Source organism: Dasypus novemcinctus, chromosome 31 (assembly GCF_030445035.2).
Source record: "Dasypus novemcinctus isolate mDasNov1 chromosome 31, mDasNov1.1.hap2, whole genome shotgun sequence".
NCBI lineage: Eukaryota > Metazoa > Chordata > Mammalia > Cingulata > Dasypodidae > Dasypus > Dasypus novemcinctus.
The window spans coordinates 8,619,965-8,647,839 of record NC_080703.1 but is presented as its reverse complement, the minus strand read 5'-3'; the positions used below and the strand labels follow the sequence as shown (position 1 = coordinate 8,647,839).

Below are 27,875 nucleotides of genomic sequence, written 5' to 3'. Positions count from 1 at the left end.
ATTATGAACCATACTAAGAAACAGGAAGACATGGCCCAGTCTAATGAACAAATTAAAAAAAAGGAGGAAATGTAGAACATGAAACTAATCAAAGATGTCCAAATATGAGTCAACTTAATGAAGTGGAGGAAGAGATTGAGGATATTAAAAAGACACGGGGGAAGCAGATTTGGCTCAATGGATAGAGTGTCTGCCTACCAAATGAGAGTTCCAAATTTCAAACCCAGGGCCTCCTGACCAATGGGATGAGCTGGCCCACGTGCAGTGCTGATGTGCACAATGAGCGCCATGCCATGCAGGGGTGTCCCCTGTGTAGGGGAGCCCCATGTGCAAGGAGTGCGCCCTGTAAGGAGAGTTGCCTAGCATGAAAAACTGCAGCATGCCCAGGGTGGCACCGCACACATGGAGAGGTGATGCAGCAAGATGACACAACAAAAAGACACAGATTGCCAGTGGCACTGAAGGAATACAAGCAGACACAGAAGAACACACAGCAAATGGACACAGAGAACAGACAACTGGGGGGAGGTGAGGAATGGGAGAAAAATAAATCTTAAAAAAATGACACTGGGAGAACATACGAAGAAATTGAAAACATACATACATCAAAAGATAATGGATATGATGGTGATTAATAGCACAATGCAGGAAATCAAAAATACACTGAAAGCACAAAAAGCAGATGTGAACAGAGGAAAGAATCAGTAATGAGAAAGGCAGTACATCTGAAATCAGATAGCAAAACAGAAGGATGAAAAGACAGAAAAAATCCAGCAGGGACTTAAGGATTTGAATCACAGAAACATATGCACTGTAGGCATCCCAGAGGGAAAAGAGAAGGAAAAGGGGACAGAAGGAGTGCTGGAGGAAATAATGGCTGAAAACTTCCTAACCCTACTGAGAGAGAGGGATGTACATGTCCAGGAAGTACAGCACAACCCAAAAAGTATAAATCCCAACAGCTCTACCCAAGACATATACGTATCAAATTGTCCAATGCTCATGACAAAGAGAGAATACTGAAAGTAGCAAGAGAAAAGAGACCCATCACATACAAGGGAAGCTCAAAAAAATTAAGTGCTGATTTCCCATCTGAAACCATACAGGCAAGAAGGCAGTGGTATGACAGAGTTAAGGTGCTAAAAGAAAAAACTTCCTGCCAAAAATTCTCTATCCAGCAAATCTGGCATTCAAAAAATGGAGACTACAATATATTAACAGATGAAGAGAAATTAACAGCATTTGTCAATAAGAAACCTGCCATTCAAGAAATATTAAATGGGGGGAAGCAGACTTGGCCCAGCGGATAGGGAGTCTGTCTTGGCCCAGTGGTTAGGGCAGTAATTTACCACATGGGAGGTCTGCAGTTCAAACCCTGGGCCTCCTTGACCCGTGTGGAGCTGGCCCATGCGCAGTGCTGATCCACACAAGGAGTGCCGTGTCACAGAGGGGTGCCCCCTGCATAGGGGAGCCCCAGGCATAAGGAGTGCACCTGTAAGGAGAGCCACCCAGAGTGAAAGAAAGTGCAGCCTGCCCAGGAATGGTGCCACACACACGGAGAGCTGACACAACAAGATGATGCAATGAACAGAAACACAGATTCCCATGCTGCTGACAACAACAGAAGCAGGCAAAGAAGAACATGCAGCAAATGGACACAGAGAGCAGACAATGGAGGGGTTGGGGGGAAAGGGGAGAGAAAGAAAATAAATCTTAAAAAAAACTAAAGGGAGTTCTTTAGCATGAAAGGGGAAAAAAGGAGAGAGGTGGAAGAGGGTGTAAGAATAAAAATATAAGAGAAATAAAAACATATGGCATGTATAAGTCTAAAAAAATATGGCTAATAGAAGTAATTTCCTGACAGTAATAACATTCAGTGTCTTCAGTTAAGACACATAGACTGGCAGAATGGATAAGTAAATATGAACCATCCATATGCTGCCTACAATAAACTCATCAAGGACCCAGGGATGCAAGGAGACAGAAAATAAATGGATGGAAAACAATTTTACATGCAAACAATAATCAGAAGAGGGTGAGAACAGCTATACAAAAACCATACAAAATACACTTTACATGCAATAAGAGACAAAAAAATGACACTATATATTTAAAAAAAGAGAAATCTATCAAGAAGAAAGAACAATCACATACATTTATGCACCGAACCAGGGAACTTCAAAATACATGAGACAAACAAGGGAAATAATTAAGTGGAGAAATACATGCCTCTACAATTACTCTGGGGAACTTTAATACACCATTATCACCATTAGGCAGAATATCTCAATGAGAATCAAAAAAGAAGCAAAGACCCTAAATAATACATTAGAGGGTCTGGACCTAATTGACATACATATAACATTACAATCAAATACTGTGCAATATACAATCTTTCTGAGAGCACATGGATCATTCTCCAGGATAGACCATAAGCTAGGTCACAGAACAGCTCTAAAGGAATTTGGAAAGATTGAAATTACACAAAGTAACTTATCTGACCACAAAGGATTGAAGCTGGAAATCAGCAAAGGGCAGAGAAACAGATTAGGCACAAAGACGTAGAAATTAAACAATATACTCTTAGACAATCAGTGGGTCAAAGAGAAATTTGCAAAGAAATCAGTAACTACCTTGAAATTATTGAAAAAATAACACAACATAGCATAACCTATGGGATGCAGCAAAAGCTGTATGAGAGGAAAATTCATAGCCATAAATGCTGTTATTAAAAAGAAGTGCTAAAATAAAAGACCTAACAGCACACCTGGGGGAACTAGAAAAGAACAACAAGCTAACCCCAAAAGAATTACAATGGAGGACATAACAAAGATTAATGCAGAACTAAATGAAATTGAAAATAAGAAAGGACTACAAAAAATAAAACCAAAACCTGGTTCTTAGAGATCAATAAAATTGACAAACCCTTAGCTACACTAACAAAGTAAACAAAAGATGCAAATACATAAAATAAGAAATGAGGAAAGGGAAGTCACCACTGACCCCACAGAAACAAAGTGTATCATAAGAGGATACTTTGAAAAATTATATGCCAAAAAGAATAATTTAGAGGAAATGAGAAAATTCCTAGAAACACACAAGTAGCCTACACTGGTGAAAGAAGAAAAATGAACTCAACAGATCAATCACAGGTAAAGAGATAGAATCAGTCATCAAAAACCTCCCAGCTAAGAAGAGCCCAGGACCTGACAGTTTCACATGTGAATTCTACCAAACATTCCAGAAAGAACTAACACAAATCCTGCTTAAACTCTTCCAAAAATAGAAGTAGAAGGAACATCACCTACCTCAGTCTAGGATCCCAACATTACCCTAATACCAAACTCAAACAAAGATGCTACAAGAAAGGAAAACTACAGACCAATCTCTAATGAACCAGATGCTAAAATCTTCAACAAAATACTTGCTAATCATATTCAACAACACATTAAGCAAATTAAACACCATGACTAAATGGCTTTCATCCTGGGTATGCAAGGAGCATTAAACATAAGAAAATCAATCAATAAAATACACCACATAAAGAGATCAATTTAAAAAAAAAGATATGATCATCTCTACAGATGCAGGAAAAGCATTTGACAAAACACACCCTTTCCTGATTAAAACACTCCAAAAGATAGGAATAGAAGGAAACTTCCTCAACAAAATATAAGGTATACAGGAAAAACCCACAGCTAAATCATAGACAATGGTGAAATCCTAAAAGCTTTCTAAGATTGGACACAAGAGAAGGATGCCGACTGTCACTGCTCTTATTTAACATTGTGTTAGAAGTACTTGCATGAGCACTGAGGCCAGAAAAAGGTGTAAAAGGCATCAAAGTTGGAAAGGAAGAAGTAAAAGTTTCACTATTTACAGATGACATGATCCTATACACAGAAAGCCCTCAGAAACAAAGCTTCTAGAACTTACGAATTCAGTAAAGTCAAAGGTTATAAGAATAGGAAAAAGTAAGTAGCATTCCTCTACACCAATAATGAGCAATCTGATGAGAAAATCAAGAAAAAAATACCATTTGCAACAGAAACTAAAAAAAATCAAACAACTAGGAATAATTTAACTAAAGAAGTAAATGACTTATACGCAGACAACTACAAAGGAAATCAAAGAAGACTTAAATAAATGGAAGAATATTCCCTGCCCATGGGTAAGAAGACTAAATATCATTGAGATGTCTATCCTACCCAAACTAATCTACAGATTTAATGCAATCCCAATAAAATTCAACACAGCATTTTTTAATGAATTGGAAAGACTTACTATGAAATTTATTTGGAAAGGCAAGAGTCCCTGAATATTCAAAGACATATTGACAAGGTACAATGAAATTGGAGGAATCACACTACCTGACTTTAAAGCATACTACAAAGCTACAGTGGTCAAAACTGCATGGTACTGGCACAAGAACAGACTTAATAACTAATGGAACTGAACTGAGAGTTCTGATATAGATCATGGCATGTACAGTCATTTGATCCTCAGAGAAGCCACCAAGCCCACTCAACTGGGAGAGAATGGCCTCTTCAACAAATGGTGCTTGGACACTGGATATGAATATCCAAAAGAATATCCATCTCACACCTTATACAAAAACTAACTAAAGATGGATCGAAGATCTAATTATAAGAGCCGAGACCATAAAGACCTTGGAAGGTAAGTAGGGAAGCTTCTATAAGACCTTGTAATAGGAAATGTCTTCATGAACTTCAAACCCAAAGCATGAGAAACAAAAGAAAAAAATAGATAAATGGGACCTCCTCAAAATTAAAACCATTTGCACCTGAAAGGAGTTTGTAACAAAAGTGAAAAGAGAGCCTCAATAATGGTAGAAAGTATTTGGTAACCAAATATCTGATAGGAGCCTAATATCCAGCATATGTAAAGAAATCCTGTACCTCAAAAATAAAAAGACAAACAACCCATTTAAAAAAAGGACAAGTGATTCAAACAGACACTTCTCCAAAGAAGAAGTACAAAAGGATAAAAAGCATATGAGAAGATGTTCAACATCACTAGCTATTAGGGAAATGCAAATCAAAACTACAATGAGATACCATCTTACTTCCATTAGACTGGTGGACATTAAAAAAATCAGAGGACTAAGGTGTTGGAGAGGATGCAGAGTAATGGACACCCTCATCTACTACTGGTGGGAATGTAGAATGGCCCAGCCATTGTGGATGACAGTTTGGGATTTCCTCAAAAAACTAACTGTAGTTATGTCATAAGACCCATCAATTCCACTGCTGGGTATATACCCAGAAGAACTGAAAACAAAGACAAGAACCGATTATGCACAACAATGTTCACAGCAGCATTATTCACTATTGCCAAAACTGGAATCAACATAAATGCCCCTTAAGAGATGAATGGATAATCAAAATATAGTCTATACATACAATGGAATATTATTCAACTCTAAGAAGGAACACAGTACAACACATGGGATAACATGAATGAATCTGAAGGGTCTTATGTTGAGTGAAGCAAGCCAGGCATTGAAGGACAAATATTACATGACCTCTTTGATAAGAATTAAGCTAAGTGAGCCAACTCAGGGAGCTAGAGTCTGGAAGATAGGTTTACAGGAAATAGAAAGGGATAGAAGGTTGTGACCCAATGCCCATAGGGGTGAAATCTATAAGGTATGAGTAGTTGTGCAGTGAAGGGATATGACAGGGGTGTAGGGATACTATTGGGTTGGGTGGTGCAAGCTTGACAGGGAGCTAGGGTAGGGAGGATGGTTTGGTTGGTCCATGGAAATGGAGGAAGGGTTGGGGAAGGTAGCAGGTGAACACTGGGGATTGGCAGGTATGTGGATGAAACTACAATGCTGAGAAAATTGTTTTGGCAATATGACAAGGAAGGGCTACTGGTTTAGGGTGTTGGATGGAGGTACATTTGGGACAGGGCACACCTGGGGCAGTCTTCTAGAGAAGGTGCAAGTGATGATGTTGGTTTAGTGTGTTGGATCAGTGGAGGGAGACCCACATAGTTAGTGGAAAGGAGTTGAACTCCCATACAGGGGAGTCTTGATATGTTCTCAAACACAAGGAAGGGTGTCTCTGGAGAGTATGGGTCATTCCTAATAGGGGAGGACAGACTACTGTGTCAAGCCATCAGCATTGTTGCAAGAATTATGACTCTTGTCCTTCAAGGAGTGAAGCCTGGTGGTCACAGTGGGTCCTGAGGGGAGGGAGAGGGAGGAAAGGGATCAATGGAAGAGTAGGTATTTAGGGGGCAAAGGAAGTGTTCTGTATGATCTTGCAATGATGGATACAGGCCATGTTAAATTTCATCAGAAATGTATACAAGTATCTGATCTAAAATGTAAACCATAATAGAAACCACTGACCATAGTTTGCAGCTATGTTTTAATATTTGTACATCAGTTGTAACAAATGTACCATCCACATGTAAGAAAAGGTTCTTAACAAGGAAAGGGGAAAAAGGGGGGGATGTTGGGTATATATGGGAGTCCCGTATATTCTATATGTGACTTTCCTGTGACCTAAAACTTCTTTAAAGACAAAAGGAAAAAGATAAAATACTGGGGAAGTAATGGAAGAAAATGTGACTGTACATGTAGGACAACATATATTACAGTGATGAAAGGCAAAACTTAAACAATTTTTTTAACTATTTTTCATTTTTTAAATACCCTTTTTAAACCTTATTTTAGTTTTAGTTTTCTTAAATTATTATGTATTTTATTTCTGATGTTTAAACCTTTCGTTATGACTTCATTTTCCTATTAAGTGAATTTGAAAATATTCTTGGCTTCATTTTTGAAGAAGTTTTAGATCACAGAACTGTTACAACTATGGTAGGGGAGGACCATTGGTGTGGGGTGTCAGTGATGGGGTATACATGGGAGGAAGTCCACCTGGGGATATATACAAGGTATATAAATATGTTCAAATGTTCATGGGGCATTGCCACAGTGGGTAGAGATTCACACAATAACTGAATATTGAAGTCCTATCCTTGGGAGCTCTGCCACATTCTCTAATGCTACAGCAACAATCCCCCAAGGAGCAAGGACTAGTGAAAAAGGATGGCCCATTGATATACCCTTGAGATTGATGACTATGCTTATGCACTTTTTGCTCTTAAATTTGTAACTTAGCCTAGTGATGCAGGATACCTAAGAGTTATTTCCTGAGAGCCTCCATGTTACTCAAATGTGGCCTCTCCCTAAGCCAAACTCAGCATATAAATGCATTACCTTCTCCCCCAATGTGGGACATGACTCCCAGGAATGAGACTCCCTGACACTGAGGGATTACTATCAAGCACCAGCTGATGATGCAACTAGAAAAGGACACTGAACTAAAGGGGGGGAAAGGTAAAGATACATGAGTTTATATGGCTAACAGACTTCAAAGTAAGCCAGGAGGCCATCAGAGAGTTACACTCATAAATGTCTCTGCAGGATGTCATAAACTGCCAAAGCAGATGCTACCACAAATAGTGGGACACCTGAGGGATCCAGAAACACCCAGCTCATATGGTCAGGGCAGATAGCTCCAGAGATTGAGGCCTGGTCACTGGGTCCTCCTTTGGAGTTTGTGCTCCTGAGTGTGACAGAGTTGGACTCAAATGTGACTTCTCTACACATGTCTCTTCTCTTTTATTTGAACCTATAGTTGATGCTGGAATTGGTAGGTGTACATCCAAAAGACTTGAATCTCTGGACAGTTCATGTGTCAGCTGGGCCCTGAGCCTCAGTGGAGGTGTAATGGATAATAAACACATGAACAATCCACATGCTGCTTACAACAGACCCACCTTTGAATCATGGCTACAAACCAACTATAAGTAAAAGGTTGGAAAAAGATACTCCATGCAAATAGTAAACAAAAAAGAGCAGGGACAGTTATACTATTATTGGACAAAACAGACTTGAAGTGAAAAAAAGTAATGAGTCAGAGAAGGCCATTATATATTAATAAAAAGGACAACCCAGCAGGAAGATATATTTATGCACCTAACCAGGGTGCCCCAAAATAAATAAGACAAACTCGGTCAAAACTGAAGGGAGAAACAGGCATCTCTACAATAATCACTGGAGGCTCTAATACACCACTTACATCATGAGACAGAACAACTGGACAGAAGATCAACAAGAAAATAGAGAACTTAAAGAACAATAAATGAGTTAGACTTAACAGACACACAAAATGCTGCATCTGAACACAGCAGGTTAAACATTTCTCACGTGCCCATGGATCCTTCACCAGGATACACCACATGTAGGGCACACAACAGGTCTCAATACATATGAAAAGACTGAAGTTATACAAAGCACCTTCCCAGATTATAATGGAATGAAATTGGAAATCAGGAATATATAGGAAAGGCAGTGGAACTGGCCCAGTGGTTAGGGCATCCATCTACCACATGGGAGGTCGGTGGTTCAAACCCCGGGCCTCCTTGACCCATGTGGAGCTGGCCCATGCGCAGTGCTGATGTGTGCAAGGAGTGCCCTGCCATGCAGGGGTGTCCCCCGTGTAGGGGAGCCCCATGTGCAAGGAGTGCACCCCGTAAGGAGAGACGTCCAGTGCAAAAGAAAGTGCAGCTTGCCCAGGAATGGTGCCGCCCACACGGAGAAGTGACACAAGATGACACAACAAAAAGAAACACAGATTCCCATGCCCCTGGCAACAACAGAAGCGGACAAAAAAGACACAGCAGACAACCGGGGGGGGGGGGGAAGAGGAGAGAAATAAATGAATAAATAAATCTTTTAAATAAAAAGAATAGACAGGAAAAAAGTAATTTTGCAACTGTGTGGAGTCTAAACAACACACTCTTAAATGATCAGTGGATCAAAGAAGAAACTGCAAGTGAAACCAGTAAATGAAAATGACAAATGAAACAAATGAAACAAAATGACAAATGACAAATGAAAATGAGAACACAAATCACCAAAATTTAAGGGATACAGCAAAGCCAGTCTTGAGAGGGAAATTCATAGCCCTAAACACCTAATTAAAAAAGTAGAAAGAGCTAAACTCAAAGACTTAACTGAACACCTAGAGAAACTGGAAAAAGAACAGCAAACCAATCCTCAAAGCAAACAGAAGGAAGGAAATAATAAAGATTAGAGCAGAAATAAATGAAATTGAGAACAACAACAACAAAAACAAAATAGAGAAAATCAAAACCAAAAGCTGGTTCTTTGAGAAGATCTGTAAAATTGATAAATTGCTAGCAATATTAGCAAAGGAGAAAAACAGGCAAATAAATACAAACAGAAATCAAAGGAGGGAAGTAATGACTGACCCCACAGAATTAAAAAGAATCAAAAGACGATATTATGAGAAACTGTATGCCAACAATGACAACCTAGAAATGGGCAAATTCCTTGAAAGGCACAACCAACCTACACCGACACTACAAGAAATACAAGAATTAACAAACCAACCACATTTAAAGAGATTGAATCCATCATCAAACACCTCCCAACAAGGAAAAGCTCAGGACCAAATGACTTCAGAGATGAATTCTACCAAGCATTTAGAAAAGAATTAAAAACAATCCTATTTAAATTCTTCCAACATGATGAAGAGGGGGCAAAATTAGCCCACTCTTTTTATGAAGCCAACATCACCCTAACACCAAAGCCAGATAAAGACACTACAAGGAAAGAAAAGTACAGACCCATCTCTTCAATGAACACAGAGATGCAAAAATTCTCAAAATATTGACAAATTGAATCCAGCAGTATTATCAAAGGCTTACACATCACAACCAAGGGGGATTTGTTCCTGGTATGCAAGGCTAGCTCAACATAAAAAAAAACATCAACATAATACACCACGTTAAAAAAACTGAAGGGAAAAAACACATGATGATCACAATAGACAAAGAAAAGGTATTTGACAGAATCCAGCATTCTTTCTTGGTAAAAAAACACTTCAAAGGGGGGTATGAATAGAAGGAAAATGCCACAATATGATAAAAGGCATATATGAAAAACCCACAGCCAACATGGTACTCAGTGGGGAAATGTTGAAAGCTTTCCATCTAAGATTAGGAACAAGACAAGGATGCCCACTATCACCATTGCTATTCAACATTGTACTACGAGTTCTAGCTAGAGCAATTAGAGAAGAAAAAAAATTAAAGGCATCCAAATAGGAAAAGGGACACAAAACTTGCACTATTTGCAGATGACATGATCCTATATTTAGAAAATTCTGAAATGTCTATAACAAAGCTACTTGAACTAATGAGTTCAGCAAAGCAGCAGAATACAAGATCCACACACAGAAATCAGTGTTCTTGTACAGTAGTACTGCACAACTGGAGGAGAAATCAGGGGGAAGATTCCATTTACAATAGCAACAAAAAGGCTCAATATGTAGGCACTGACTTAGTCAAAAAAGTACAGGACCTATACGCAGAAAACTACAAAACAGTGGTAAAAGAAATTTAAAAGGACCTAAACAAATGGAATGGCACTCCATGTTCACATACTCTAAGACTAAATATCATGACGATGTCAATCCAACCTAAACTGATTTATAAACTCAATGTAATACCAATCAAAATTCTAACAGCCTACTTGACAGAAATAGAAAAGGCAATTACCAAATTCATTTGGAAGGGAAAATGCACCCAAGTAACCAAAAGCATTCTAAAAAAGAGCAACGTGGGAGGAATTTCACTGCCAGACCTTGAAATATATTACAAAGCTACAGTGGTCAAAACAGCATGGCACTGGCATAAAGAGAGACTCATCGATCAGAGTAATAGAATTTAGAGTCCAGAAATAAACACTCACCTCCATGGTCAGCTAGTTCTTCAGACACCTACCAAGTCCATGTTAATGGGAAAAAAGTCCCTTCAATAAATCGTGCTGGGAGACCTGGATATCTATAACCAAAAGAATGGAATGGAACCACTATCTTACATCCCATACAAGAATCAACTCAAAATGGATCAGAGACCTAGATATAAAAGGACCATAAAACTGCTTGAAAAAAATGTAGGGAAACATCTTAAAGACTTTGTGCTACATGGTGATTTTTTGGACCTTATACCAAAAGCACATGAAACAAAAGAAAAAATAGATAAATGGGACCTCCTCAAAATTAAACATGTGTGCACCTCACAGGACTTTGTCACATGGGTGAAAAAGCAGCTGCCTCAGCAGAAGGAAATGCTTGGAAATCACATGTCCAATAAGGGTTTAATATCCATGATATGTAAAGAGATGTTACAACTCAATAATAAAAAAAACAAATGACTCAATTAAAAAATGGGCAAAAGATATGAATAGACATTTGTCCAGAGAAGAAATACAAATGACAAGAAAACATGTGAAAATATGTTCAATATGAGTAAAGATTATGGAAATGCAAATCATAACTAAGAGATATCATTTCACACCTATCAGAATGGCCACTATTAAAAAGTCAGAGAACTACAAATGTTGGAGAGGATTTGGAGTGATAGGAACTCTTACTCACAGTTGGTGGGAATGCAAATGGTACAGTCACTGTGGAGGACTGTTCGGCAGTTCCTAAAGAAGTTGAATATAGATTTGCGAGTGACCCAGTACTATCACCATTGGGTCTACACCTAGAAATGAAAGCAGTGAAACAAATACACATCTGCACATCCATGTTCATAGCAGTGCTAGTTACGATGTCAAAAGCTAGAAACAACCCAGATGTCCATCAACTGACAAATGGATAAACAAACAGTGGTTTATTCCCACGATGGAATATTATGCAGCTCTTAAGAAGAAATGGGCAAGTGGATTTGGCCCAATGGATAGGGCATCCACCTACTTCATGGGAGGTCCAAGGTTCAAACCCAGGGCCTCCTGATCCATGTGATGAGCTGGCCCATGCACAGTGCTGATTTCCACAAGAAGTGCCATGCCATGCAGGGGTGTCCCCCACATAGGGGAGCCCCATAAGCAAGGAGTGTACCCCATAAGGAGAGCCAGACAGCGTGAAAAAAGCACAGCCTGCCCAGGAATGGCACCACACACACAGAGAGCCCACGTAGCAAGATGATGCAACAAAACAAGACACAGATTCTGGATGTCACTGACAAAAATATAAGCGCACACAAGAAGAACACACAGCAAATGGACACAGAGAGCAGACAACTGGTGTTGGGGTGGGGAAGGGAGGAGAAAGAAATAAAAAATAAATCTTAAAAAAAAAGAAATGAAGTCAAAAAACACTTGACAACATCAATGAACCTGGAGAACATTATATTGAGTGAAGCAAGCCAAACACAAAAGGACAATACCATAAATACAGCATTACTGTGAACTAAATATATTTTATAACATACTGTATGATTCCATTTATATAAAATGTAAATATAAATCAATTTATAGAGGGGGAAAAAAAGTATTTGTGGAAGAATAGCCAAAAATGGGAGGAGTGAACAGTAGGGGAAGCACAGATGGAGAAGTGATGGATTTACTTTTTTATTATTATTGAAATTAAGAAAATGCTCTAATAAGATTGAGATGATGAATGCACAACTATGTGATGGTGCCAAATACCAGTGATTGTGCAGTGAACTGTATGCTATGTTTGTTGATACATATTGATAAAAATGATTTGTTAAAAAAAAATGACAAACAGCACTTAAAAATGGGAAACTATGTAAATAACACTTTGACCAGAGAAGAAACATTCAATTCTTTTCATCACTAGGGAAACACAAATTAAAATCTGCTATGACTTATCATATAGACATACTAAAATGACTAAAATCAAGAAAGATAATAGCAACTGTTAAAGAAGACGTGAAAAACCTGGAGCCCTCATACATTTCCAGTGAGAATGCCAAATGGTGCTGCCACTTTGGGAAACATTTTGTCAGTTTCTTAAAAATATAAACTTACATCATTGTTAGTCCCACTCTGAGATATCTGTCAAAGATAACTTGCTGTACCATGATTCCCATAGCAGTTCATGGCCGGCAAAACTAGAAAAAAACACAAATGCCTATCAACCGGGGCTTGGATAAGAGAAGGTGGTACATCGTAAATAGCTCTGCAGCTCTAACTAGGTAATTTCATTCAACTAACTTTCACAGATAAACAAATTATCCGTGTCTGGAAAAATGCCAAAGACTGAAACAGGCCCCGGGCCCCCCGCCGCCCACGGGCCCCGCGAAGGCAGCCCCCAACCGCGGAGAGAGGGCAGGACCTGCGGGGGCGCCGCGCACAACCGTCCAGCGAGCGGGAGCTTCCGGGCCGCGCAGCAGGGCGCTCCCTCAGCGCCGGGACCGCCGCTCGCCCGCTTTTCAGCGCTGCCGGCGGCCCCGCAGCCCCGCTCCCGCCGCGCCCACAGGCCCGCGAGCGCTCCCCCCCGGCCGCCCCGCCGCTGCCAGGTGGGGGCCGCACACATACCGGGCTCTGAGCCGGGCGCAGGCGGGCGTCTGAGGAGGGGCCGCGCGCTCCGCCTGAGGGTTCCCCGCCGGCGCTCGCTGCCCGCGGGCCAGATACGCCCCGCCCCGCACACTGGGGTGCCCCGCACTAGGGGAGCCCTGCGCCGCACCTCAGCCTGGCCCGACACCAGGTCAGTGACCGGACCAGAACCTCCGAGACTCCGAAAGGTGCCGCCGCCGCGCCGCGTGCTGGGCGGGGCCTCAGGGGCGGGGCTGCGAGGCCAGGGGCGGGGCTGAGCGGTGGGAAAAGCGGCTGTGCGGCCAGCGGCGGGGCTGAGCGCCCGCCACGCCCTTGCCAGGAGCCCCACCCCTGCCGCGGCCCGAGCCGGACTCGGGCGCACTCCGGCCTCCTGCGCGCTCCCGTCCCACGCGGCTTCGGGGACCCCTACCTGCGTCCTCGGGGTGGAGCGTCTCCACCCCCGAGACCCAGCTGGCGCCTGGCGGCCACGAGGATCCCCCTGGCCAGGAATGGGGACGCCTCTCGGGAGGAGCTGCCGGCCCCCCCTGTCGTGAGATAAATATTCTTCTACATCACAGAAGACCGAAGCTCAGGGTGCAGCGCAATAAAGGGCAGCAGGAGGTGCGCTGGGTGGGGGGAGCGGGGAGTCTCATTGTAAACAGATGGTTACTGGCTCCTTTTTTAACTAACAGGTCATGATTCTAGGACCCAAGATGATAAAAATAGTTAAAATGAACAGAATTATTGTAGTTTCTCAAGATACACAGGATTTTAAAATGGAAAATCTTCAAGGGAAATTAAGACCTATGAAATGCTATGGTTATAAGTGACTCAACACTTGGAATATTTTAGAGCAATACTTGGGACAAACTGTCAGTAATTCATCTTTTAGGACTTGTATAATCACTCCAAACACATTATTCCTGTAATGTCAAAAAACTATCATATAAATGGAAACTTTTTTAAAAGTTTTTATTTAATTGCCTTTTTTTTAAAGCTACCTTGATGACAAGAAATGTTACATTAAAAAATGAGGTTCCTGCACCCCCCACCCCCACCATACTATACAAATAAAGAGAGACAGAACCATGATTCATGCCTGGCAGGGGTTGAGGAGAGTGGGGAAGGTGGAGTAACTCCTTTTGGGTCTATGAGATTTCCTTCGGAGTGGATAAAAATGTTCTGAAATTAAATAAATCTGATGCACAACATAGTGAATGTACTAAATGCCACAGAATGTACTGTTAAAATTGTTAATTTTATGTTATGTCACTTTCACCAAACAAAAAAATATATAATGTGAAGTGGAGAATTCAAAGTGTCTATATGGTGGGGTGGATACTGGCAGCTGCAGCATGTACTCACGGTTTTGCCACCATGGTTCTTTTCCATTGCCCCTCTCTCTGCTGGGTGGTGTCCAGCCTTCCCCTGGGGTCCTGAACCCTAGAAGTTTCTTTCCAGGACATTTCTGCCTATCCTCTAGCTATTTTTCTGGAAGAGAAGAGAGTCCTCTGTCTTGCTAGTCTGCCATCTTCCCAGAAGAATCATTGTAAAGTAATGGAATCCATTTGAGTTCACAAGATTTCAATAAAGATAATAATAGTGCATATGTATTTGGACTATTTTTACCCCATCTTTCCATATTGGTTTTTTAGTATAGGAACAAAATACATATTTATAGAAATAATTATGAAATTCTCTTGAAACTAAAGGACTAAAGAAGTTAAAGCCTTAAAAGAGGCAAAAGTAAACATTCTCACAAAGAGAGTTAATACACTATTGTATTAAATTTGACTGAATTGCTTAGTGTTCAGAGCAAAGTGAGAATTGTGGACATTTGAAATATTGATTTCTAAAGCAATTTTTCACTTAATGATTTTTTGAATTGCTTTATGCGTCCCTTTGGAAAGGTGAGTGGTCAGGGGATATAATTGGTGTGGGGGATTGCATAATGTCCCCCACAAAAGATATGTTCAGGTTCCAACCCCTGGTCTGTGGGTGTGAACGCTTTTGTAAATAGGACCTTTGAATATATGGGCCTTAATCCAGTGTGGCTGAAGTCCTTATAAGCAAAGAAAATGGATGTGGAAAGGAAGCTCTGGGAGCAGCCTGAAGCTGGAAGACAAGGGAACCCAGAAGAGAAAGGAGAAGATGCAGCCATATGCATCAGCACATGACAGAAAAGCCAAGGAGCACCAACATGGCTGGTGAGTTCTAAGTACTGACTCTGGGAGGAAGCAAGCCTACTAGCCTCTGAAACCTTGAGTCTGTAAATCCCTGTTGCTAAGCCAACCCATTATATGGAATCTGTTAGAGCAGTGAGGAAATTAATGCAGGAGTCATGGAGGAAATTGAGAGTACACAGTTCTGACCCTCAGCCCCTTCCCTCAGGGCAGCCATGGTTTTATCATTTTTGTTAAATAGTTTCTCAGGCCAAAAAGCAATTACATATTTGTTTTTCACAGAGAAGAAAACATACCATTCTTAAGAAAAAGTTTTCCTGATGCAAGAATGCTGAAATTACAGGGGTAATTAAATAACATAACTGTTATTAGAGACAATGAATAAAAAAGAACAATAATAAAAAAGATAATATTTTTTAGCAAATAAGAACCCTTTCTTGGTAAATAAAAAGCAAAACTATAATTATAAAGTATCACTTAATAAAGACATTGTGGCAGGAGGTTAAGCTGTGGTCCAGCTATGTAATATTTTAGTGGTCAGTGGAAAAATGAAGAAGCCAATATATATGACTTATGCCAGGAATTCTGAACCTTTCAATTATTGAATTCATTACAGTCTCCCAACAGAAAGGTTTGATCTTTGTTGTACATGAAAATCTTGTAGGAAACATATTTAAAATACTATTTTCTATACCTAGTACCCAGATATTTTTATCTGTGATTTAGTGTGGAGAGCCAGAAATCTGCATTTTATTAAAATATATTAGTTTTCTTGATTAGGTACATGAACATAATGCAAAATATCTATCTAGAATAATCTCATGATCACTTCTGTCCCTTCAGCCTAGGTTACTGTTTCACTTTTACAAAGTATTATTATTATGAATTTCTTAACTCTATCCAGAAAGTTTTTCCTAACGTAACAATTCATTTTAAACACAACGCTTTTTTCCTACTATTATATGTATTGGATGTTTTGAATTGTACCACATTGATTGCCTTCCTTTTCCTATATGGATATATTGTCATTTCCTTTTCCTGTGTTCCCCATGGGGTTAAAATGCAACATCCTAAATAATAAAATCATATTTCATTTGATACCAACTTAACTTTCATGACATGTACATATACTTTACCTATACCTCTACAAACAGAGAGGGAGATTTCATAACAATAAAAGGATCAACCTAAGGGAAAGATATGACACCTGTAAATATATGCTCATTTAACACCTAAGATTCAATTTAATACCTAAAGTAAAAAAAAAAAAAATTGACACCTATCTGAGGGATATCCCTGTCAAGGAGGAGGGGGAAAGCTTGCTGTCAATTGATCTCCCAAACTCAGGTCCTTGCACTATGCTCCAAAATTCAGAGCACTTATCCTGTTTTAATCATATGTTTACAAAGTTTGGCTCACCAAGAGCATGTTCTCCCCCTGAATGTAAAGCATATACTAGTTGATTTCCAATGATTGTTTTGGAGTGTATGAGCAAATGAATGAATGAATGGATGGCTCACCAGGCAGAGGTGAAGAAATAGGAGAGTAGAGCGTATTGTTGGAACTTTAGGTTTTCCCAAATGCTTTCAGTAACATTTCCCAAGCTGAATGCCTTCAGATGTTAGTAGCTATTTGGTGAAAAACAGGAGTTCAGTACTCAAACTTTATCTTCTCTGTTCCTTATTTGGATATCCCCAATGCCCATTACTGTGTTTATTTTTTTAAATATACTTTTAAATTTTAAAAAAAGATACTTAGACTACATAAATGTTACAAAAAATATAGAGGGGATTCTGATATGTCCCACTCCCAACCCTTTCCACATTTTCCCACATTAACAACATCCTCCATTAGTGTGGTATATTTGTTACAATTGATGAACACATTTTGGAGCATTGCCACTAACGTGTATTATAGTTCACTCTCTCTGCCCATCACTGTGTTTAAGTCCATTTCCCCATGTTCACAAACTGATTAGACCAGAATTTTATTAATATCTGTAAGAAGTGCTCCTTGGAACACTTTAGAATAAGCTGACCTTTAGTATAAGAGAATTCTATTTATTCACAGATGAGTCATAGAGGTGGGTAGTGGCCAGTTTGGAGATTTCTGTTCTAAAATGCTGTAAGGATTTCAATTTTACTATGCAAACTATATAAATAATTGAATGGTTTTAGATAAGAAATATTTTGAATTTTATACATGTCGTAGCTGCAGTGTAAAAGATAAATTCGAAGGAAGCTGAACCAGAAGCAGAAAAAAATATTTGGAAGCTTGTGACAATAATCACTGGACTAAGTCTACAGTGAGAAATGGGGATGTGGGGTGGAATTGAGAAGATATATTTAGGAAGTAGTATTGACACATGTTCAGACTAATTGTATTTCAGAAGGATAGAGTGGGAAATATAAAGGAAATCATCTGGTTTCTGGCTTAGAGAATTGGGCAGGAGGTGGTGACATTCATACTGAAAAAGAAAATGGTATACAACTGTGGGGTAACAGCCTAAGTTTGAGGGATCTATGAGAGACAAGTGAGAAATTCACATGTAGGACTCAGGAGAGAGATCTGGGCTAGATATGAAAAGTTAAGAGTCCTTGACATCCTGCTTGAAACAATAGTTTTGGATGTGGTCACTGAAATAGACTATGGTGAATGAGAAGGAAAGTGAGAAGATGATTGAACCTTGTGGAGCATCAATATGTAAACACTTAACAGAGGAAGAGGACACTGAGATGTATGAAAGAAAATGAGCAGGGAGCCCCAAGAGGGAAATATGGTGAAGCCAAGATAGCAGAAGGGGAAGAACATAATCAAATCTGTAAAACTGCTGAAAAATCAGGAAGGAAAGTTCAATAATGATAAAGACAGTGGCCTTTGCATGTGAGAAGTTGAAAGTAATTGGAATACCCAGAGGAGAGTTGTTCCACTGGAGTGGTTGGCTAGGGTTCAGCAAGTTCAAACACACAGAGGGCTGAAATAGAGATGAATAGGTCTGGAGAGGGACTGCATGGGACTGTTTCTAAGGAGCTTAGCTCTGAAAGGAGAGCCAGAGGAGGCTATGTTGGGGTCTTCAGGGAAGCTGTCCAGACATCATCAGGGAAGACTGTCCTTGGGCTGCAGTGGGGGAGACCAGCAAGGCTCTATACAACAGGGCTCTCTAGCTTTGCTCTTTGTATAAATAGAAAGTGCTAATTGTCCTGTGCATTAATGAAAGGGATGTGGCTGATGGCAGGGAAAGGAGACCAGCCCCTGTGCTCTGGCCTCTCTGAGCCCCACCTGGGCCTACAGCAAGCCCAGAGGATCAAGCAGTGCCCTGACCTCACCCCTCCCCTGCACAGGAGCATGTCAGGGCACAATGGTGGGTGTCGTGCCAATAGAGGGCCCCTGTACCCACAGCCTGGTGGGCTCATTCTCCTAATTGTTTCTTTCTGCTCTTGGGAAGCAGGATCCTGCTGCAGGCATCACAGGAAACCTCCCCCACCATGGATTCCCCTTTCCTCAAGGCAAGCAGGGGCACTGGACTTCTGCAGTGTCTCACCAAATTGACCTGCATGACAGTCAGAGGATCTTGGGAGAAATCTGTTGGGATTGGCAGTGTCTGAAAATTTCATGGATTTTCTGTGGAGATATTGGTTCCCCTCTAATCCAAGTCTTCCTGGATGGGGGTCTCTCCTGAGGTGACTGATGATGGAGTCTCCTTCCCCATGTGGCCCTGCCCTCTCAGCACTTGCTTCCCTGGCCTGCTGTCAGAAGGGAGCCTCCAGGGAGCATCCTTCTTACAGCTGAATTGGCCACCTCTTATTTTATTAAACCACATGGAAAGTACAAGTGTTGGAGGGACGTGGAAGAAAAGGAAACCTCATTCACTGCTGGTAGCAATGCAAAGTGGTGTAGCCACCATGGACGACAGATTGATGGCTCCTCTGAAAGCAAAGTATAGAATTATCATATGATGCAGCAACTGGACTACTAGGTATATACCCCAAAGAATTGAAAGCAGCATCTCAAAAAGATATTTGGACACCAATCTTCATAGCAGCACTATTCACAATTGTCAAATGATGGAAGCAACACAAGTTTCCCTCAATAGATGAATGGAGAAATAAAATGTATAACAGTATAGACATACAATGGAATATTATTCAGCTGTACAAAGGAATGAATTCATGATATGCGTGACAATATGGATGAACTTGGAAGACATCTTATTGAGTGAAATAAACCAGATACAAAGGACAAGTATTATAGTATCACTTTTTTTGAAATATATAGAATAAATAATTTCATAGCATCAGAATGTAGAGTATTCATTCCTGTGGTGTGTATACAGAATGAGAAGCAAAGGCTTAAAATCTACAGCATTCCTGTTTGGAAAGATGGAAACATTTTGGCAAGTTATGGTGCTCCATCAAGGTGACAGACCCTCATTAATAAAAAGAACCCTACCAAGTTCATCTAACTTCTGGTACTATAGCTAAAGTACAGGATGTTGAACTATGGACCCACATTTCTCAACTAAGAAAGGCCCAGCCAGAGTCCTGAAATTGTTCTAACTCTGGAAATTTGAAGAAAACTCAAAATAGTTGCCACCGTGTTTTTTCTATTTCTTTATCTTGCAATAATGTAAGAATATTTCTGTTTTTTCAACTGTCTATTTACCTCTCTAGCAGCTGGGCCAGTGCCTAACTCATTTTGTGATGCTGAGATTTGAGAGTAACTACGTTTTTCTTGTCCTTTCTTTTAATATTACATTTTAAAAAATGAGGTCCCAATATACCCCCACCCCCTCACCCCACTCCCTCCCCATAACAACAATCTCCTCCATCATCATGAGACATTCATTGCATTTGGTGAATACATCTTAGAGCACCACTGTACCTCATGGTCAATAGTCCACATCATAGTCCACACTCTACCACGTTCCACCCAGTGGGTCATGGGAGGACATACAATGTCTGGTAACTGTCCCTACAGCATCACCCAGGACACTCCAACTCCCAAAAATGCCTCCATATCTCAGCTCTTCCTCCCATTCCCTACCCCCAGTAGCCACCATGGCCACTTTCTCCCCACCAATGCCACATTTCTAGACAGATAAAGTAGATACAACCCCGGATATTGGTTCATCTGAGGGCTACAGAGACCCACAGGTTCTATGGTCATGGCAGATGGAGTTCAGTGCCATCTCAGTTGGCCTTACTTTGGAGTTTGTGTTTCTGTGTGATGGAGCTGGACTCAGAACTGATCTTTGTCCACAAACCTCTCCTGTTACTTTTACTGCAACTGTAGTTGGTGCTGGGGTTTAATGTATACCCAGGGGACCTGAATCTCTGGACTGACCATGTGATAGCCAGGCCCTGAGCCTCATCAGACTTCAGCTCCTACACTCTGGTTTATTGGACTTACCCCACTCAGCTAACATGGAGTTTAAGAAGGTCAACCACCACACTATGGAGCCAAGAGTGTCTACAACTGAAAGCAGGAGGATTGCATCCAGCATCCATGTGGAATCTAAGCCCCCTCTTGTTACAGATGTGGAGTGGACACAAGCATTCCAAGGCCCACAGGATGGAACAATAGAGTATGGATTAGAGTGGACTTACTGATAATCTATTAATGAACTATTGTGATTAGTAATTGAGAGTAACTACTTAATATCATCTCTTTTCCCCACTGCAATTCAGATCTTAAAGGAAGACAAAATGACAGTTCAACAGATATCTGAATTTTTTAATTTGATAGGTTTTGGAGCACATAGTTTTTTTCTGTGCAAAGTGGTCCTTAACATCGTACCCCATCAACAAGCAGATGTGACCTTATCATGCATTATGTAGCCCTAACTGAGCAGCCTCTTTCTCTTAATATGCATTTGTGATGCATCCATGCCCTTCTGTGGCAGGATAACACTTTCCTTTTTACTGCTGAGTAACTATATGGGCATAGTTGTACCACAGTTTGGTTATCCATTCACCTGGTGAAGGACATCTTGGTTTCTCCTAGCTTGTGGCTATTGTAACTAAAAATTGCTATAAATATATCAATGCTGGATTTTGTGTGTGTGTGTGGACATTGTTAGCCATTGTTAGCCATTCCAGTGGGTGGGTAGTATCCCTCATTGTTGTTTTTTTTTTTTTTTTTTAAAGATTTATTTATTTATTTAATTTCCCCCCCTCCCCTGGTTGTCTGTTCTTGGTGTCTATTTGCTGCGTCTTGTTTCTTTGTCGGCTTCTGTTGTCGTCAGCGGCACGGGAAGTGTGGGCGGCGCCATTCCTGGGCAGGCTGCTCTTTCTTTTCACACTGGGCGGCTTTCCTCAGGGGCGCACTCCTTGCGCGTGGGGCTCCCCCACGCGGGGGACACCCTTGCGTGGCAAGGCACTCCTTGTGCGCATCAGCACTGCGCATGGCCAGCTCCACACGGGTCAAGGAGGCCCGGGGTTTGAACCGCAGACCTCCCATATGGTAGACGGACGCCCTAACCACTGGGCCAAAGTCCGTTTCCCCCTCATTGTTGTTTTAAGTTACTTTTCAATAATGACAAATGATGTTAAGTGTCTTTATGTGTGCTTGTCAATTGTATACCTAATTTAGTGAGGGGTCTGTTCAGTCATTTTCCAATTTCTTAGTTGTGTGGTTTGTTTTCTTTTTATTGAGCTCTATAGGCCTTTTGTATATTTTGGTACAAAATATATGTGTCTTACAAAACTTTCTCCCAGTGCAGGATTGAGGTCTTTTCATTCAATTAACAGTGTCTTCCACATAGTAGAAATTTTAATTTTTCAAATGAAGTCCCATTACCATTTTTTTTCTTTTTCTGACTCTTTCTTTAGATGTTGCATTTAAAAACTCAGCAAACACAAGGCCATTTTTCTGTTGGAACCACAGGGTTTTTTTTTTTTTAATCATTTTGCTTCTTAGACATTAACATATAAACTACTTTAGGTGAATCTGTGTGTAAGATGTAAAGTTTATGTCTTTCTTTATTTTCAGTATGGCCATCTAGTTGTTCCATTTCCATATTTTGAAAGGATTATGTTCACTTGAGCATATTTTAATGGGTCTACATATGGGCTCTATTTTTTCCCCCATTTTTCTGTGTACCAAGGTCAAACTCTATCAGTTATTGTAGATTTATAATAAGAATTGGAACCAGGCAGTATGGACTGCTCAGTTTTATTTTCTTAAACATTTTGCATGCTCTTTTAGGAGTAGAAAAATGTTCAAAAATATATACAAAATATTTTTCTATGATTTTGTATAAAATCTTAAAAATATTGACTCTACCAACCATGAAACTGGAATATTTCTCCATTTATTTAACTTTTTTTTAAAGATTTATTTATTTATTTAATTTCCCCCCTTCCCCTCGTTGTCTTGTCTTGTCTTGTTCCTGGTGTTTATTTGCTGCGTCTTGTTTCTTTGTCCACTTCTGTTGTAGTCAGTGGCACAGAAAGTGTGGGCGGCGCCATTCCTGGGCCGGCTGCTCTTTCTTTTCACGCTGGGCAGCTTTCCTCATGGGCGCACTCCTTGCGCGTGGGGCTCCCCCACGCGGGGGACACCCTTGCGTGGCACGGCACTCCTTGCGCGCATCAGCGCTGCGCATGGCCAGCTCCACACGGGTCAAGGAGGCCCGGGGTTTGAACCGCGGACCTCCCATATGGTAGACGGACGCCCTAACCACTGGGCCAAAGTCCGTTTCCCTATTTAACTTTTTACTACTTGCGAATTTTTATAGGTTATGAGAGAAAAATATGTACTTATTTTCTTAGGTTTGAGCAAAGGAATTTATTATGTGGTTTTACACCTATAAATGTATTTGTTTTTTATTTCATTGTTCACTGCAGGGAAGGAAAAATCTATTGACTTTTGTATACTTACCTAGTACTTTTCTTCTTGTTATCTCCATGCAATCTCATCAAGGCACTGGATAGTTAGCTCCATTTCCTTTGAACTTCCAAGTTTATAGCAAATTTATAAAAATTTAATTTCTGAGATTCTGTTGGTAGCCTGAAGGGGGCGCATGTGCACAGCTGAACAGTGAGCTCAAGCAGTTCCTCTCCTGCACCCTGGCTGCCAGGAGAGGTGCCTGAGGATCATTTTCTTAAATTATCTTATTTTAAAGTTAAGAGACCACACAAACCATTACATCAAAAAACATAAGAGGTTCCCATATACTCCACTCCCCACTCCCCGACCCCACCAATTTTTTATTGTATTTTTTTAAAGATACTTAGATCATAAAAAAGTTACATTCAGAAAATATGATGTTCCCCTATACCCCCATACCACCCTCACCCCACTCCTCCCACCTCGACAACCTCTTTCATCACTATGGCACTGTCACTGCATTTGGTGAATACTGTTTGGAGCACTGCTGCACCACATGGATAATGGTTTACACTGTAGTTTACACTCTCCCCATTCCATTCAGTGGATTTTCGCAGGACATACCATGTCCAGCATCTGTCCCTGCAATACCATTTAGGACAACTGAGCCATCATTTTGACCTGACTGAATCTCAGACCCAGTGGAGAAGGCCTCCCTGTGGGCCCTGAGACCTGGTTGCCCTGTCCCATGTGGACAAGTGCTTCATTCTGTGTCCTGGGAAGCTCCGGTGGCCATGGGACAAGTCTTGCCCTGTCTGTAGTGAGTCAGAAGCTTCATCCATAAGTTTTCATTCCTGTTAATTCCTAAAATGGCTTCCCAGGTCCCCCTCATTGAATGTGTCTTGTCAATGGTTTGTAGTTTTCAGGTAACAAACCTTGGACCTCCTTGGTTAAATTTCTTCCTAAGTATTTTATTCTTTCTGATGCTCTTGTAAAAGAAATTGCTTTATTAACTTTCTTTTCAGATTGCTTGCTTCAATGTTATAGAAATGCAACAGACTTTTGTGCAACTTTCTGACATTATTAGCTGTAACAGTATTTTGTGAGTCCTAGGGGGATTTTTGTATATAAATTCTGTCCTTTCTAAATAGAGATACTTTTGTTCTTCCTTTCCAATTTGGAGTCCTTTACCTCCTTTTTCTTGCCTAATTTCTCCAGCTAGGACATCCTAGAGTGAGGAATAGCAGTGGCAAAAGCAGCTTCATGGATTGGGCCTTGATGTTATTGGCACAACTCACAGTCTTTCACCATGAGAATGACACTAATTATGTAGTCCTCGTTTTGCTGCCTTGTTTCTTTGTATTCCATTATCCTCGTTTTGCTGCCTTGTTTCTTTGTGTTTCATTATGAAAAGGTATTGGATTGTGTCAAATGATTTATCTGCAGCAAATGGCATGACCACAGTATTCCTTTTTTCCCCTTTCCTTCCCCCTCCCCCAGCCCTGCTGTTTTTGCTGTGTCCCTTTGCTGTGTGATCTTTCCTTTCTATTTCTCTTTTTGTCTTCTCTTCTCTTTTTTTCTCCTCTAGGATTCCCATCCTGGGGACCTCTGTTGTGGAGCAAGGCTCCCTGTCACTTGCACTGCCTAAATTCCTGGTTTCTGTTATGTCTCACTCTGACTCTCCTGTTGTTTCTCTTTTGTTGTGTTATCATCTTGCCTCATGTCTCCCTTGTATATGAGCTGGCTTGCTGCCCAGGGACTTGATTCGCCACACAGGCACTCAGCTCAGTGTGTGGTTACTTGGCTCACCGCATGGACACTGGTTCAGTGCACAGACATGCTTTTCTTTTACCTGGAGGCCCCAGGGATGGAAGCCAGGTCCTCCCATATGGTAGGTGGAAGTCCAATCACTTGAGCCACATCCACTTCCCCACCATATTCATTTCTTGTTGAATTAATGTTGCTTGTTACTTTGCATCTTAATTCCATTTTATTTTTTAAAATATTTTATTAGAGAAGTTTAAGGTTTTTTTTCAGAAAAATCATGCTTAAATTACAGAGTTCCATATAACCCTCTCACAGGCAGTTTTCTCTATTATTAATTCTTTGCTTTAATGCTGTATTTTTTTTATAACTGATGAAACAATATTCTAGAATTATTCTGTTATGTGTAGTCTGTAGTTTGCTTTAGGGCTCTGTTTGTGTTGTACAGTTCTATGTTTGAAATTTTTATTATGGTAAGATACATACAACCTAAAATTTTCCTTTTTTTAAAAAATATGCAATTCAGTGATGTTCATTTGCATACACAGTATTGTCACTGTCCTCCACTACCAGATTTTTCTATCACCCCATAGAAACTGCACCCATTAGACCAGGACATGCATTCCCTGCACCCTGCAGTCAAATGCCAGTTCACAGGAGCAGTGATGCTCATGAAAGGAGGCCCAGCTGGAGCCATGAAGGTGCCCCAAATGTCTTCCCTCGGTCCACCCAACCAGGTCAACATTCGGGGATCAGGGGCCAGGATCCAGGAGGAGGCAGCCTAAGGACTCCTCACACCAGAGGGAGCTGAGCATGCACAGTCCTGCCCACACAGCCCACATGCCAGCGATCAGGCTTCCCCGGTCCTGTCCCTCCACGTGGGAAGTCTCGGTCATTGTACATTTCCCCCATGTAGTGCTGATGGGCTCTAGAGTTCACCATGAAGACTGCAGGTTCCTAAGTGGAGGTGAAAAGAAACCTCAGCACGAGAAGCAGACAGATTCCCTCTTTCTCCAAACAGAAAGAAGGCACTTCCATGCGTCAGGATGCAGTCCTTGAACATGGGGTTTTAGAGACACCCACTGTTTAGAGGTGGTTGCTGTGCCCGGTGAACTCCCCTCACCCCTCACCCCGGGGGTTCTGATGGGCTGTCTTGCTCCTCGTCCAGTTTGACCATAGTGAAATGCACATAGCTCTGCTGCAGGGGGAATCGTGTGTGTCCTTCAGCACCAGAGAAGGATGGATGGCCCTTGGACTTGCCACACTTTAAAAAACTGATGACCCTCAGACTTGATTGAAGGAGGAAAGAGTCTGTATCTCACTTTAATTAACACAGGAAATGAAGTACCAAACTGCAACTCCAGGCTGTCCTAGAAACAGAAAATTAAGGTAATATTCTGGTCAAGAACTTGCTACTTAAAAAACTCATCATGTCCCTACCCACGTGGTTAGTATTTCTTTTGACTTTTATACAGAAATCATTTGCCTTCCCACTTCTCCCCCAAATCCTCCATCCCCACTAGTTCCTGTGTCTTCTCTCCTAAATCCAAGGAAGCAGTGTCCTTGGTACTTGCAGGGCCTGAGCTTATTGATAGGTCTGTGCTGGGCCCTGCTCCCTCACTGGAAGAGGGTCTCCCTCTTGTCTCTCCAGGGAGGGCTTGGTTTAGAGGGGGCCAACCCCCCTCAGTCTCAAGCTCTTGAGCAGCTGCTGGAGCTGCCTCTGAAATTTGAGGTACCTTTAACCCAGAAGCTGCACCTGCAGCTGGAGCTGGTGGCAGCGATGGTGCTGCAGGGAAGTCCAGCTCCAGGTCTGGCTGTAGGTCTGGCTCTGGACCTGGTGCTGGAGCTGGAAGAGGAGAAACATTCACCCCATGATGGCCATCCCTCTGCCTTTCAAAGCACAGAACACCCCACAGCCTTGAGCAGCCCAAACACCCCCAGGAATGCATCCAAGGCTGCAGCCCCTGGAGGCGTGGTCTGAGCTTCCTCTTCCTTAGCTTCTGGACAAGAGCCACTTCTGAGGCTCTTCCTGGGGCCTGCCTCCCAGTCTCCCCATCACCTGCCCAGCTCCCTGGTGCTGTGTTATTCTGACAACCATGTGTGGGTGTCCCTGCCCACTGATGATAATCTCCTAATAGGTGAGGAGAAAGCCTTGCTCAGCCCTAATGCAGCTGAGTCCCCTGCCTGGATTGGGGAGTGGGCCACTCACCACACCTCCCTTTTGGGGCCATGATCGTGGAGTAGAGAGGACTGGGTGGGCAAACAGAGCCAGGAATGGGCTGTGGAGGGGATGGGCTCTCAAGGGCTGGCCCTGAGACCCCTTTCTCCCCTTCTCCCCAGGGTGCCAGGGCCCCACCCAGGGCTCTCCTCCCCACCTGTCCTGCAGGAGGAAGGCCCAGAGTCCCACCCTGGAGGGAGGGGTTTCCCCAGCCCTCCTGAGCACATCCCCCAGTGCACCCCGACTTCCTTTCATGCTGTTGTGGAGATTGCTGTGTACAAGGCCTTTACATTTATAAGCTTACTAGTGGCTACTTGATTCTTTTAAGCTGTTATTTTAAGTGGATTTTTCTTTCTTGACTGGTACCTCAGATTGCACATTTTTAGTGCACAAAATCTACTTATTTTTATGTTTTGATCTTCTATCCTGCCACTTTAGTAAACTTGTTTACAAGCTCTTAACAGCTTTG

At 41.4% G+C, this 27,875-nt stretch overlaps 1 long non-coding RNA gene across 3 annotated transcripts in view; it reads right to left on the bottom strand.

The window, feature by feature from the left end:
* The window catches only part of LOC139437973 (uncharacterized), a 208,276-nt gene extending 195,304 nt beyond the window's left edge, over window positions 1–12,972 (bottom strand). For all 3 annotated transcript variants that reach the window (XR_011647857.1, XR_011647856.1, XR_011647858.1), the window contains exon 1: window positions 12,908–12,972. This is a non-coding gene — a long non-coding RNA (uncharacterized lncRNA). The remainder of the gene's footprint in view (window positions 1–12,907) is intronic.
* Between the last annotated feature and the right edge of the window lie 14,903 nt (window positions 12,973–27,875).